The following is a 14617-nucleotide window of genomic DNA, read 5'->3' as shown; positions in this document are numbered from 1 at the left end:
ATCTTTTTATCAAATAATGTTGTAATATGTTGATTACGTTGTGTTACGTTGATTTCTTAGTAATGCACCATGAACCAAAAAGTCTATCGACAACATAAAATTAATAATGTCTTATTTGGAATACAAAGTCGGACAAAAAATTTATTTATAAAATCACAAAAAATAAACACAAAGGGTGTCAAAGTAACAGTTATTGTAAGCTTCAAATTAGCATAGTTTAGGTATTGGTAAATTATGATAGAAATTAAAAATGCTTACGAAGTGGTTCTCGAAGCTTTAAAATTGTGTATCAACATATAGCTTAAGAGCTGCGAATATGGTCAATAAAGACTGATAACAGTATTGATATCATTTATTTCTGGAACGCAAGCCTCATTCACAATTCAGGGGTTCATTAATGTACCGCAATAATATTAAAAAGACATAATTTTATGTCACAAACGCTGCTTATTTTTTTGTGCATACGATATGACTTAAAATTACATCACTGAAAATCTAATTTTATATGTGTCTAATGCGATGTTTCAGATTTGTGCATCTTATTTGACATAATTTTACATTAAAATTAGTTGAAATTTATGTCTATGGTAAATTATGTATCCTCAAATTTAAGTCTTTAAGCGTTTCTGGCTTCAATCTATTCTGTCTATGATGTAAATTTATGTCAAAAGTGATGCTTCAGTTTTGTGCATCCAATTTGACCTAAATTTACACCAAAAATTTAATAGTGTGTACAGCAGGGTGAATTTGACAAATGTTTTCTGCCTTGAGATTATCCTGTAATTTTCAGCTGTTTAAAGTACAGGACAAAATTGTTCCGATAACAGGAGAAAAGATTAAGTGTGTATGTTTTTATACACTTTCATACACTTTATACACATTTTTATGACATGTTCGGCGAAATTTTCTTATACAGAATTTGGATAGACAGGCATAAGTGAGCTAATAAAAAAAAGCTTTTAAATGTTAGGCCAGAGGGCATGTTGATTAAATGCATCCATGAATTGTAACGGCTTTGCTCTACACTAGCTACCTATGCATACAGCCTAGTCCACACTAGGCAACATGAACTGCGATTTTTGTTATGAGACGGACTTTGTTGTCTGTTGTTGTTGTTGTTGAAAACCTGAGACGGTCTCAGTGTCTCCCGAAGAAAATGGGAGACGCTGAGACCGTCTCGAGACGAACCGTCTCCTAGTGTGGACTAGACTTAAGAAACTGAGAAACAGATTTCCCACGTATAGAGAGCCAGGTTTTTACCAACCCCCTGGCAACTTGACAGATCAGTCGAGTTTGCTGTGCCGTTTTCAAAATTGTAGATGTCGCACTAGTCGCGTTTGTTAACATGCATCCTGGGTCGTCCCTAGCAGAGGCAACGTTCATTTTCCACTGAAACTACTTGATTTTGTTTCCTTGGATGCAATTCAACTGACGAAATACCATTTTAAAAGAGCACATAATCAAAAGTGATGCAAAAAAGAAAAATAAATAACTTTATAACAAAATTATAAAATTGTTGTCAATGAAATTAGTACTTTTTTTTTCAATCTATTTGTGTTCCATTTTCGTTTCCCACTTAATAAAATTTCTATTTATAGCAAAGATTACAAAATGGCAATCCTTCATCCGATTCCGTTGTGTTTTTGTTACAAGGCGTCACCAGCTAGAGTTATGAGTTTCTTTCTTTAAACATAGCGCGGTTTGAAAAAGTTCCGCTATTTTCTTAAGTTTATTACGGTAAAATTTTATCCACCTGAATGTGATGAAATACGTTAGTTTAACAAATATATTGAGATAACACTGAGAATGAAAGCGGAAACGAGCTGAGGTGATGGCTTTGCATTTGCACAAGTGACGTACAGGTAAAATTTCACAAACATTTTCACCAATGCTCATTGATTTCCTTTTCCGATTCCATCTCCAATACTGGTAACTGGCAATTTCTGGCAACCAAAACGATGGCGAACATAAACAATGTACATTCAAATTCAACCCGCCATTGAGGGACAACGTGTTTTATTGAAGTTCCTGTTTTTTCGAATTCTACAAATTGTTTTTCAGTTAGATTTAGTTTAGTTTAGTTGTGGTTTATTCGGTTTGTTTAGTGTAGTCTTTTTAGCTCGTATTTATTTAGTTTAAGTAAGTTAAGATTAGTTTAGTTTACTTTAGTTCCGTTTAGTTAGATTCTGTTTAGATTAGCTCTGTATAGTTTTGTTTGTAGAACCATCATACGTTGGTATCAATCTATTGGTGGGGCACAGGGAATTACAACAGAATCTATGGCTGTATTAAAAATTTTGGCTGATGAGCAGGCTTCGGACGACTCCTGAGTAGACTGGCCCATAACAAAAAATATCCTTATATTCCACGCGGCACCCCCTAAGTTGGTGCCTTTAACTGAAAAAATGACTTTCTGAAAGTTTCAGGTCATTTGGCAGAAGCACGAGCTGGCGCAAAGGACTTGAAATTTGTATGAAGGTTTTCGGCAAAATGTATGAAAAATCGACATACTTTCACTCTTTGTGCTCTGAAATATATTTCCAGTATGCTAGAAAGCTCAGAATTTAAGAAATTGTAGTTCAAACAATGACAAACAAGTTTGTAAAAGATTGTGATAGGATACGAGTTGACGGTGATGAGTTATCCGCAATTAAATGTGTGAATTTTTTTCGCATTTCATCGATATATAGTGAACGTGTATAGGTGGGTTATTAGTACTAACTTGAGCGCATTGCCACACAATGAGAATAACAGATAGAAAATTTGTGTCCTGGGCAAAGTTACGAACAAAGCTCTGACAAACATTATTGTGGGGCATTAAGACTTTGCCAAGGACACAAACTTTCTATATGTTATTCTTATTGTGTGACAATGCGATCAAGTTAGTACTAATAACCCACCTATACACCGTTCACGATATATCAATGAAATGCGAAAAAAAAATCACACATTTAATTGCGGATAACTCATCACCGTCAACTCGTATCCTATCACAATCTTCTACAAACTTGTTTGTCATTGTTTAAACTACAGTTCCTGAAATTCTGAGCTTTCTAGCATACTGGAAACATATTTTAGAGCACAAAGAGTGAAAGTATGTCGATTTTTCATACATTTTGCCGAAAATCTCCATACAAATTTCAAGCCCTTTGCGCCAGCTCGTGCTTCTGCCAAATGACCTGAAACTTTCAGAAAGTCATTTTTTCAGCTAAAGGCACCAACTTAGGGGGTGCCGCGTTGGAAAAAATGTTGTAAAAATCTTCCCATGCAAATTTGGGCCAGTCTACTCCTGAGGTGTCACTCAAAAGTGCAAGAGCAAAGCTTCACAAAGAGGAGTGGAACCCACGCTCTTGTGAGCGCTAAACCGCACACACTCTGCTCATGCTTCCCGAAAAATAAATGTTCGACACTCACTTACATGAGTGATGTGTGCTCCTTTAGGTAAGCTCTTAGAGCGTGCTCTTAGGGAAATTAAGTGTGTTTTTAGGAAACCGTCCTTCCCATCATCTGCATAGCAAAAAAGACGTTCATTAATGGAATTCTTTAGGCAGCGCTTTGAAAGCAAAGCGTGCAAGCGCTTGGTGCCGAGGTTCAAATTCCAATGGTTTAATGAAATATATGTAATGTAAAGTAATCGTTTACAGCTACTCCATACAATATATCTACATTATTATGACAATAGATGAATGGGGAAAATTTCATTATCAAATTAAAAAAAACTTGTTCGTACATTTTGATGACTGTTTGATGTCACTTGACTTAGAAATTGCATAAAACCTCTGGCACTGCCATTTTTTTAGATCTCTGGGGGATTCATATGGAATATTTAAGAATTTCACAACTCGCTGAAAATCACATGTTAACTATTTGAATATTCATAATGCGTATTAAACTATGTTCCGGAAAACCGACAAATTCCCACAAAGTCAATTTTTGGCAAAAAATCTTGAACTACGGTCCTCCCACAATCATTAGTCACTTTACGTTTTCTTTTCCCACTAATTTTTCGTTTATTCGGGTGTTAGTAGACAAAATATCTAGCTTTGCGTATATTTTAGTCAATAAATACTTCCTCTTTGAGTACAAGAACCGTCAAACGGGGCATCATGTAACAGCGGGGTTAGAGGCAACATTTGATTACTACAGCCCTGTTTTATTTTTAATTGTATATCATGCAATCAAGTTATCTTTCAATGCCTACAAAATGATGATGAAATAATTTCTCACATCTTAAGGTAGTATTTGAAAGTTTTTCATTTTCATTCAAAATTTAAAAAAAATCTAAAAAAAAATTAAAAAAAATCGTGCCCTAAAATGCTTTCCCCAGTATGACGGTATGGCTTTATGATATCACCTACCATCTTTTTTCTGGTTAAATTTTTCTGTAACTGTCGGTATAAAAATATTTTTCGAGCAATCTCCAATTTTTTTAAATAAATATATTTATAATTCAATTACCAGTCTAGGGTAACATGCAACAAAATGCAAATCGGAGAGACAACTTGTAAATCTCGTTTCCATGTGCTGGAATATGATTGTTTTGCATCACGCGTTTGTCGGCATTTAAAATTCATTCATCCAAACATTAAATTTTATGATTACAGCTAGGAGTAGATATTTTTTAGTATTTTTTTACCCCTAAATGTATGCAGCATCCTTATGTTCACGAAAAATTGCAATTGGTGTTTTTTATACGTAATGGTTTTTATGGCATCAAAAAACTTTTTATGTATAAAGGTTATGATTATCTGTGGACGTGGGTTATTTAGAAGCCATTTTAGTTGAGAAGTGTTGCATGTTGCCCCAGTTGACGGTATGTTATTATTTTAAATTTTGTTAAAAAATAACATCATTTACCGAAACAATTAAGCGTTTTCCAAAACGCATATATTGGTCAAAATTGGAGCCCGTAACAATTGTTAGTACATAGAAGTCCATGACAACGACTTGTTTCTGGCAAACATTTAGGGGCATTATTTGCTAGTATAGGCTGGTAGGTATTGATTTTATTTCACGAATTCAAAACAATCTGAATCCAAAAAAAATCTTGTTGATAACACCCTCGACACTAGATAGCGAATTGTAAAATTAACTTTCAATGTTCAATCAGCACCACTATAATGCAGATGACTTATGCTCCCTTAACCACCGTGGAAGAGCAGTTTAGTTTCACCCGCTAAAGAACTTTCGGATCGGTTCTAAGCGTTTGGTTTGTTGTTTGATTGAGACTTATATTTAACCAACAAAACAGCTGGATACGAACCAAAGCGAACAGCACCATCAATAAATTACTTGGACGCACATTGTGTACACCTTAGGAGTACTCTTAAGGAGACGTTCTTATAGAGCGCTCATTTCAATTTTGAGTGTTTTGTGAGTGACGAAAAACGCTCCATGTGTGTATCGTCACTCCGCTCCAATCGACCACTCTTGCTCCGCTCACAACAAATTTTAAAGAGCGGTGCTGATTTTTACACCGCTCTTGTTGGGCTCTGAAAAGAGTCCGAAGCCTGCTGATGAGTGTGAGGAGCAAGGTGAACGTTTGCTGGCCTGCCTCATGATGGATGAAGTTGCCATAAAAAACAAACGGAATAGAATCATTATTTCAAAAAAAAATTTGAAGGTTCTGTTGACTTTGCAGGATTTCTCTCAGATAACTTAGAAGAAATTCCAATGGCAAAAGAAGCTCTCGTTTTTATGGTAACCGAACAGAAGAAAAAAATCAAAATTCCGGTATAATATTTTCTTGTAGATCCTCTCAAAACAGAGCAGAAAGCAGGTCTCATCAAAACTGTGTTGGCGAATCTTCATGGAATTGGGGTTTGGGTCATTTGACCATTCTATCACAAAAGAATTAATTTTTATTATTTTGGCCACATGCTGAAATTAGTGCACAGCACATTGGCTTCAAAAGAAGAAATTCAATCAAACACGAGTAAAATTAGGTGGGAATATTTATCGAAACTCATGATCTCCAAAATTCAAGCGAGATGAAGCTTTCAAAGTTGTCAAATAAACATTTGAATTTTAAAAATGAAAATATGCGAGTAGACTTAGCAGCACAAACTCTGAGCAGAAGAGTTGCTGAGGCCCTTGAAGAGCTAAATTCGACAATGGAGGAATTTGATGAGAGCTAAGAAACATCAGAGTTCATCACATTATTCAATGACCTTTTAGACGTTTTCAATTCCAATAACCGAAACTCAAAAGGATTCAAGAGGCCAATGAATTTGAGCACTATTACATGTTTGTTATTGTTTAAACTTTTGATTCTACGAAATGATTACACTAGTTTACAGCATTTTTGAACTCAGTAAACTGAAGGTCATTTCTAATGTAAAATCGGGCGCTGAATCCGAAAATGAAATTCAAAAAAATCTCAGTAGAGCCGTTTTTGAGTTATGCTCCAAATATGAAATTTCGAAAAAATTTAAAAAGTTCTTGTACTTAGATTTAAATATCTCAGACGGCATAACAGTAATTTGAAATCCCTCTTTTGCATATTGAAGGTGAATAAGTTTTCTATCGATCATCTGAACACTATTTTTGCGTTTGACCAACAGTATTGCTGATATTAGTGACTTTATGAGAAAAAAAATTATAAAAAACGCATTTTTTTAGAGGAAATTTTGTTTCAACGAAAGTTTTAGACTCGATGGTAGCATTTAAAAAATCCGATTTTCTTCTGCGCTCAAATATCAATTCAAAACGAAGATTTCAAGTGGTTATTTATCAAAATCGGTTGAAAATTGAAGAAGTTATTGCTACTTCACAATAACTGAAATTTTTGGAGTTTTTAATAATTTAACAAACCGCAGTACACTTATCATAGTATAGGAAGAATGAAACATGATAAATCTCACTCGCTCCAAGTCAAAATTATTTATTAGCTTACCAGAAGGTCATATGCCAAGTTTCAGGAAGATACTATAGGAAGGGGTTGCTTGAGTCACAGACGTGAATAAAATTTTGAGGTAATTTGCCCGGAAGGAACGAAAAATACTGGTTTTTCATCAATAACTTTTTTCATCACTAGTTGATTGTTTTTTATGGTTGATTTTCTTAAAGCCTAAGTTGAGACAAATATTTCACCCGAAGACTTTAACTCGATTGGATTTGAAACAGAAAAGTTATTGCGGTTCAAAGGCCGCATGTTTTTGAAAAACTTTTAGCAACCCCTCCCTATGGTCAGATCTTCCTGAAACTTGGCATATGACCTTCTGGTAAGCTAATAAATAATTTTGACTTGGAGCGAGTGAGATTTATCATGTTTCATTCTTCCTATGCTATGATAAGTGTACTGCGGTTTGTTAAATTATTAAAAACTCCAAAAATTTCAGTTATTGTGAAGTAGCAATAACTTCTTCAATTTTCAACCGATTTTGATAAATAACCACTTGAAATCTTTGTTTTGAATTGATATTTAAGCGCAGAAGAAAATCAGATTTTTTAAATGCTACCATCGAGTCTAAAACTTTCGTTGAAACAAATTTTTCTCTAAAAAATGCTTTTTTTATAATTTTTTTTTCTCATAAAGTCACCAATATCAGCAATACTGTTGGTCAAACGCAAAAATAGTGTTCAGATGATCGATAGAAAACTTATTCACCTTCAATATGCAAAAAAGGGATTTCAAATTACTGTTATGCCGTCCGAGATATTTTAATCTAAGTACAAGAACTTTTTTAATTTTGTCGAAATTTCATATTTGGAGCATAACTCAAAAAAGGTTCTACTGAGATTTTTTTGAATTTCATTTTCGGATTCAGCGCCCGATTTCACATTAAAAATGTTTGTCAGTTAATCAAGTTCACGATTTTTTTAAAATTTTGTAAACTAGTGTTATTTATTCATACTATTCACCTAGGTACACAAACATGAGTAAAACTGGTTAAAACTATAAATAAGACCGGATTTATAGGATTCCTGGCCGTGGGATTCCTGGTCCGTGGCCATCGAAAGCTTTCAATGTACATATGTTTGAACGTCATGTAGTCGATCTTCAAGAAATTACGGATATCTACGGCTATTGGTGTAGCCAAGATCATTTTGAATCTTTTTTTGCTGCAATTCGTTCCAGAGGCGGCAACAACAATAATCCAACAGCTTCCCAATTCGACGTGTTGAGATTTTTGAAAGTTGACGAAAAAGCTAAATTTAACCCCAATAAAATCAACAAGGTTAGAATTGAGCCTCTGATGGTTGAGGAGGAAATGGAAAAAGTTACCCTAGAAGACGACGAAATAATTAAAAATACCGTCGACGACAATTTTCACCAGCAAGCCTTACAAAATTCGGCAATTTTAATTAAAAAAAATAATAAAAAACGTAGCAGGGCCGTATAAACCGGCTCATGGGGGGGGGGGGGGGGGTGGTTTAGGTGACAATATTTTTTTCTATTTGTTCATTTTCGTATGAACAATGCATGAAAAAAGAATGATAATAAAAAATTGAAGATCCTATAATATTATTCAAGTTTGAGTTATTTCACATGAACAGTAAGTATTTATTTTAATTTTTTATTTTTGAAAATAAATTCTAGATTCTAGAAGTAACCAATTTTTCTTTCAAGAAATTTAAAAAAAAAATGGAATGAATGAATTTGAAGATTTAATTTTTAAGAAAATAAATATATTTTCTTAAATAAAAGGAAGTAGTAAGCTAGTTCTTTTTAAGCACAAGCATGATCATTTGAGGCATTGGTAAAAAAATTCTAAATATTTAGGAATAAATACAAGAAATTAGGATTGTGGTTCAAATCAGATTTATTCTCTACTTCTGTAAACTCGATTTAAATAAAAAAAATTAAGTTTGAAAGTTTGTTTAAGAAGAATCTGTAAAATAAATGTTAAACAAAAAAACAGTAAATTAATTTTTCAGTTGAATTAAAGAAAATAATATCTAGTTTTCTCGAAAACCAAAATTTTATTCTAAATTTGTGATTTCTCCTGGTTTTTGTTCCAAAACAACTCTGATTCAATATAAAATATTAGTTATGAATTTAGAATAAAAATTATGGAACTGCGATCGTCTGTAATTTGAATGCTTAATGAAATTCTCACATTGATATTTTAATCTTGATTATAAAACTTAAATCGAGCTGAATCTGAATTTTTATTTTTGATTTCAAATCTAAGTACTGCCTTCTGAACCGAGTTCAAAATCTGAATTCCGAATTTGGAAACGACTTTTAGAATCTAAGTTCCAGATAATAATTCTTGCTAATTATTTGGATCAGATTTCTCAACCAGAAATCTTTTATTTGTATTCTGAATTGTTGGTTTTCAATGTGAATTCTTTCTTCAGTAATTCATTCGTAATTCAACTTGTGAATTTGAAGGAAAATTGCGAATGATGAAACTGTTTCAAATTTTTCAGATCTGGATCACCATGAAATTTTCTAAAGAACCAATTCTGCGTAAAATTCAAAAGTTTAAATCTTAAAAATTTTAGATGTTTTCTTTTCATATTCTGAAAGGATGAGTTTCGAAAATTAAAGTTTGAAATGCCATACCAAAACTCGAATCAGGATTTTTTTTCAATGATGATCCAAACTGAAGTTTAGTAACTAACAGAATCCGAATTGTTATCACTGACATCGAATTTTAATAATTTTTATAAGCAAATATTGAATCACAAAATCCGGAATTATTAAATATCTGCCAATATTCATCTTTGGTTTGAAAAACTTTTGTTTCAATGAAAAATATATTTTTGAAACCCTAATTTGTTGAACATTTCATTATCCACCCTTTCGATATATTTGATGGCTGAAAATGAGATTTATACAGAACCAAAGAACCAGAAAAACTGGCACACGCGATTAGTATGGGTAACGTCAAGTTGCCAGGGGGTTGGTTTTTACACACACTTCAAATGAGCCTAATTTTTTTACCGCTAAAAACTAATATAATTCAGCGGATCTAGTAAATGTGATGTTAATTTAGAATCTAATTAATAAAGAAGTGACAAAAAAAACCGTTCTATGGATGTTTCCTAAGGCGAACGGTTTAGCACGGATATTGCCGAAAGCTTACGGGTTCTGTATTTGCATTCTTAATTTCAGCGCTGAATTTACAAAAACAAATTCCAACTTAACTTTCAATAAATTTTGATACTACTTGCTAACTTCCATGTAAAACATTGAGTTTTTCGTTGGAATAACAGTACAGTAAGGTTTTTTACACTGATATATGTACCTCGTATAAAAACGTGCAAAAAACCGTGTTAATGCCCGAAAACCGTGTAAAAAACCGAGCTAATTGTGGAAAACCGTATAATAAAAGACCATTCAAATTCTGCAGCTTTGAAATTTGAACAATAAGACATATTACTTGACACTTAAGATCTGAGACCTGAGACTTCAGACTTGAGACATGACAACTGTGAACTGGTACCTGAGACTTGAACCCTGAGATTTTCGACATGACACCTGAGACTTAAGACATGACACCTGAGACTTAAGTTCTGCGACCTGAGACTAGACACCTGAAACACCATAAAACATGAGACTTCAGACATCAGGTGTCATGTCCTGAGAAATGAGACAATTATAGATTTTGGTTGATATTTTTCGGTGAAAATTAAGTCAAATCCAAACAACTTGCAGTACCGTTCATAATTGTATAGAAATTGGAAGCACGCGCACTGTCACTTCGAATTTGAACTTCCATAACTTTTTAACCTTATGATATTTTTTGATCAAATTTTTTGCGTTGGATAGAGCAACCATCGCACTATTATATCACAAAATTTGAGCTTTCTGGAGTGTGTTTGGCCTGATATACAGTACTTCTATGAAAATAGGACTTTGTGGACTTTTCTCATTCAAACTGCAATATCTCTGAAACTACGCTACATTTTTTCTTGAAATTTTGCAGAGTGATTGTTGAAATATAAAGCTAACATGTCTGAAGTTTTCAAAAAGTTCTATCGATGAGATCAAAAGTTACGCGAGGTGCAATATTTCAGGCATGAACCTAGACATGCGATTTCTATAGAATTTCGGACGATTCATGAGCAAAATATCGTTTCCATCCACCAATCAGACAAAAAATGTCAGAAAAAAAATGAAGAAAAGATAAAATGGAATAAATGATCCATTTGTGTTTTGAAATCAGAATCTCGCGATATTGTTTTGATTTTTTGATTGAAATAGATTTACTGGTTGTTAAACAGAGAAAATGATTTTCCTATGGATACATTCGTCCACAATTCTATAGAAATCGCATTTCTAGGTTCATGCCTGAAATATTGCACCTCGCGAAACTTTTGATCTCATTGATAGAACTTTTTGAAAACTTCAGATATGCTAGTTTCATATTTCAACAATTACTCTGCAAAATTTCAATAAAAAATGTAGCGTAGTTTCAGAGATATTGCAGTTTGAATGAGAAAAGTCCAAAAAGTCCACACAAACTCCAGAAAGCTCAAATTTTGTGATATAATAGTGTGATGGTTGCTCTATCTAACGCAAAAAAATTTGATCAAAAAATATCATCAGAGTAAAAAGTTATGGAAGTTCAAAGTCGAAGTGACAGTGCGCGTGCTTCCAATTTCTATACAATTATGAACGGTACTGTATTTCTGTTTCGACTTACCATTTTGTTTCGGCCATTTTCAGAAAAACTTTATTTCCATGAAAAATTTAAAACACTTTTTTGTCTACACAAGAAGCACTTACTATTGTTTCGCCGTGTGCTTTCCTAGCGGCTGTCTAACTTACTTGGAGTCAGATTTTGAACAGCTTCTAGTAGCTTGCGTCTTGCGTTCTTGGTGACGTCGTGAAGTCGGTTGTTGTCGTCGTGTTTGGGGTCGTCGCTTCAGAATTCTTTGTTTTCTTCGAAAACTGTGGCGTCACTCTTAGTTTTACTGTACTTTACTGTGCTCTTTTATGTTTACTGTATTTCCATTTTTCAGTTTTTTATGTAATGTTTCAGCAGTTTTTCTTTTTCCTTGTTGGTTCACTCTTTCTAAAATATAAGCCTTTTCAAAATCAAATTTGTGGTTGTGTCAATCCTGTGGCCCTGGAGTTTTGTTTAAGACTTGTTTTATGGTTTTTATGCGTTTGTCCAGTGTTTGCGATGTTTGACCACAGTATTCTTTTCCACATTCACACGGAATCGAGTAAACTACATTTGTTTATTTCAGTTTTGGGATCTGTTCTTCGTTTTGGAGAACATTTTTTTATTTTGTTTATTGGTTTCGAAGATACAATGACATCATGTTTTCTTAGTAGTTTACTGACTGTTTCGCTTAGTCCTGGGATATATGTTAGTATGATATCAACTTTTTTGATGCTCATTTGCCGTTTGGCTGTCACTAAATTTAAGCGCGAAATGAGACTTCTGTCTCTGGTCTTATGTGACAGGTCTCTGGTCTCAGATCTCATGTCTTAGGTCTCAAGTTTCATGTCTTATGTCTCAGGTCTTAAGTCTCATGTCTCAGGTCTCATGTTTCATGGCTCTTGTCACATGTCTAATGTCTCTTGTCTCAGGTCTCATGGTGTCTCAGATGTCAGGTCTCATGTTACCGGTTTCAGAGCTAAGGTTTTTCCAAAGTAAAAAATGTCCATGTGTTTCCCGTTCAAAAGGACTATTTTCTGTCGAAAAACCGTGTTTTTCGTGAAATCCGTGTAAAAAAAACGTATAAAAAACCGCGTAAAACACCTAGGTTACACCCTGCTTACACCAAAATTTGTTCCAAGAAGCTTTAGAAATTTTCCCGGAACCAGTTTTAAGTGACTGTTAAGCCACTGAACACCCGATCACTACTTTTTACTACTAGAAACGATCAACGATTAGTAAAACGTCTAGTAGGAAAACGAAGCTCAGAAACAAAAATATCCGATCAAACTCCGAAACAAGAAGAATCTCAATCATTGCACACAGCGCGGCCGAGAAGAAACCGAAAGAAACTCGAGAGGACAAAAAAAAAACGCTGGTGAAACTCGAAAGAAGGCAAAAAAAACAATAAAATCAGAAAAGGGTAGACAGGAGCAAAGCGAAGCAGGAAAAAAAACAACACGCAATGTTCCAGAATTCCAAGATCATGATCATCATCGGCGTCATCGTCATCGGCGTTATAATGTTCAATCAATCATTGAATGAGAGTGCTGAAATAATGAGATGGAAGGCAACGCAGATGAGAATCTGGGAAACGTCACTTTTTGACAGTTGAGACCGGATTATGAATGTCACATGGCATGGCACTGGATGTTTTTTAAAGTTCGTAGTCTTTCAGTGAATTAAGTTTCCAGCTTATTTTCAATATACGATCTTTAACTTCAAACATCTTTAAGGAGGTACACTTTCCAAGTTCACTGATACTGGTTTTTGAAATGAGCACAACACCAATACATAACCAACAAAACACGTTTTCCAAAACACCCGAGATTGCTTGTTTTTTCTCTCGTTCTCACTCCTCGAATTCCAATAGTTTGCCGGTTGATCGTATTCCATTCTAGCAACTCTAGTTCTCTCTCCGGTGCGTAAATGAACCACTGTAATCCCCAAAGGGAACAACTCTCTGGATACCACCCCCTTTCATCAGAGCTCTCCCGCTCACAACCCCTTTGATGCTTTGATCTTCATCATCGTCATCGCCCTCAACAGCACCATCATCATTATCATCTCTTCGTCATTGCAGGAACATCGCAATTCCCAAAACCGCTTAATGATGATGATGCTGGCTTTTTGATCTTCACTTGGATACGGACCCATGTTGGAAATTTCCAACATTGCTTCCAGTCCGGAACAGTAATTATCCCCTTAAAACCAGCACAAAAATACTAACCAAATTCACGGGGGGCTTCCAAATTTTGCTCGCGAAAGTCACAACCGTTTTGTTCCCCCTTCCGGTGGCGGGCACGAGGAATTCCTCCGCCAAATCCCGACCTAACTGTGCCGGAATTCGGTGCAGAGGGTAGAAAACTTGTCCCAAGGGCCCACTTTTTAATTTAAAGCACAATAATTCGTGAAACCTTAAACACTCCACAACAGATTTCCACACACTCTCTCTTTTCCTCTATCAGAGTTCACTAATAACAACGCGCTGACGCGGCGACTTCAGCGAAACGCGACCGACACGTACGAAGTTTAGCTCAAGACTGAACTGAACAACTCTCTCTTTTGCCGCCGTCCCGTCGTCGTTGTTCCATTTCGTTGAACGTCGTCGTCGTCGTCATCGCCGCGGCAAATTAATGAAAACCGGATTGTGTACGGTACTGCAAAAGAGGAAAAAAAAGCAAACGGAATTTTATCATTCTGATGATTATTGACAAAAACCCCGAAGCATGTTTTTGGAAACATTCGATCAAATTCAAATTTTGAATCGAAGGAAGCACCTTTGCAATAACCGTTCTTCGATGTAGGACTCTAGAGACTCTTGCGGACGGCGATCGTGTTACCAGCACCAATACTAACAAGCCAGCACAAGTGAACAATCAACACAACGCTACACAGCACAGCAAAAGCAGCAAAAGCCGCTGCTGAAGAATTGCGCTAATTGAAATCCTCTGTAGAACGGCACGAACGAACGACCGCACACAACATAACAGGAGACGTACAAATTTAATCATCATCAATGTGTGATGATTATCATCATCCATCATCGTCAT

General features: G+C 34.9%; 1 protein-coding gene across 1 annotated transcript in view; it reads right to left on the bottom strand.

The window, feature by feature from the left end:
* The window catches only part of LOC129758230 (spectrin beta chain, non-erythrocytic 1-like), a 252949-nt gene extending 238853 nt beyond the window's left edge, over positions 1-14096 (bottom strand). Inside the window, exon 1 of the mRNA XM_055755697.1 lies at positions 13795-14096. The gene's annotated coding sequence lies outside the window, so the exon portion shown is untranslated. The remainder of the gene's footprint in view (positions 1-13794) is intronic.
* Positions 14097-14617: the final 521 nt, after the last annotated feature.

Source organism: Uranotaenia lowii, chromosome 3 (genome assembly GCF_029784155.1).
Source record: "Uranotaenia lowii strain MFRU-FL chromosome 3, ASM2978415v1, whole genome shotgun sequence".
In the NCBI taxonomy this organism is placed as follows: Eukaryota; Metazoa; Arthropoda; class Insecta; order Diptera; family Culicidae; genus Uranotaenia; species Uranotaenia lowii.
The sequence above is the reverse complement of the archived record's forward strand: the minus strand, read 5'-3'. Positions and strand labels throughout refer to the sequence as shown.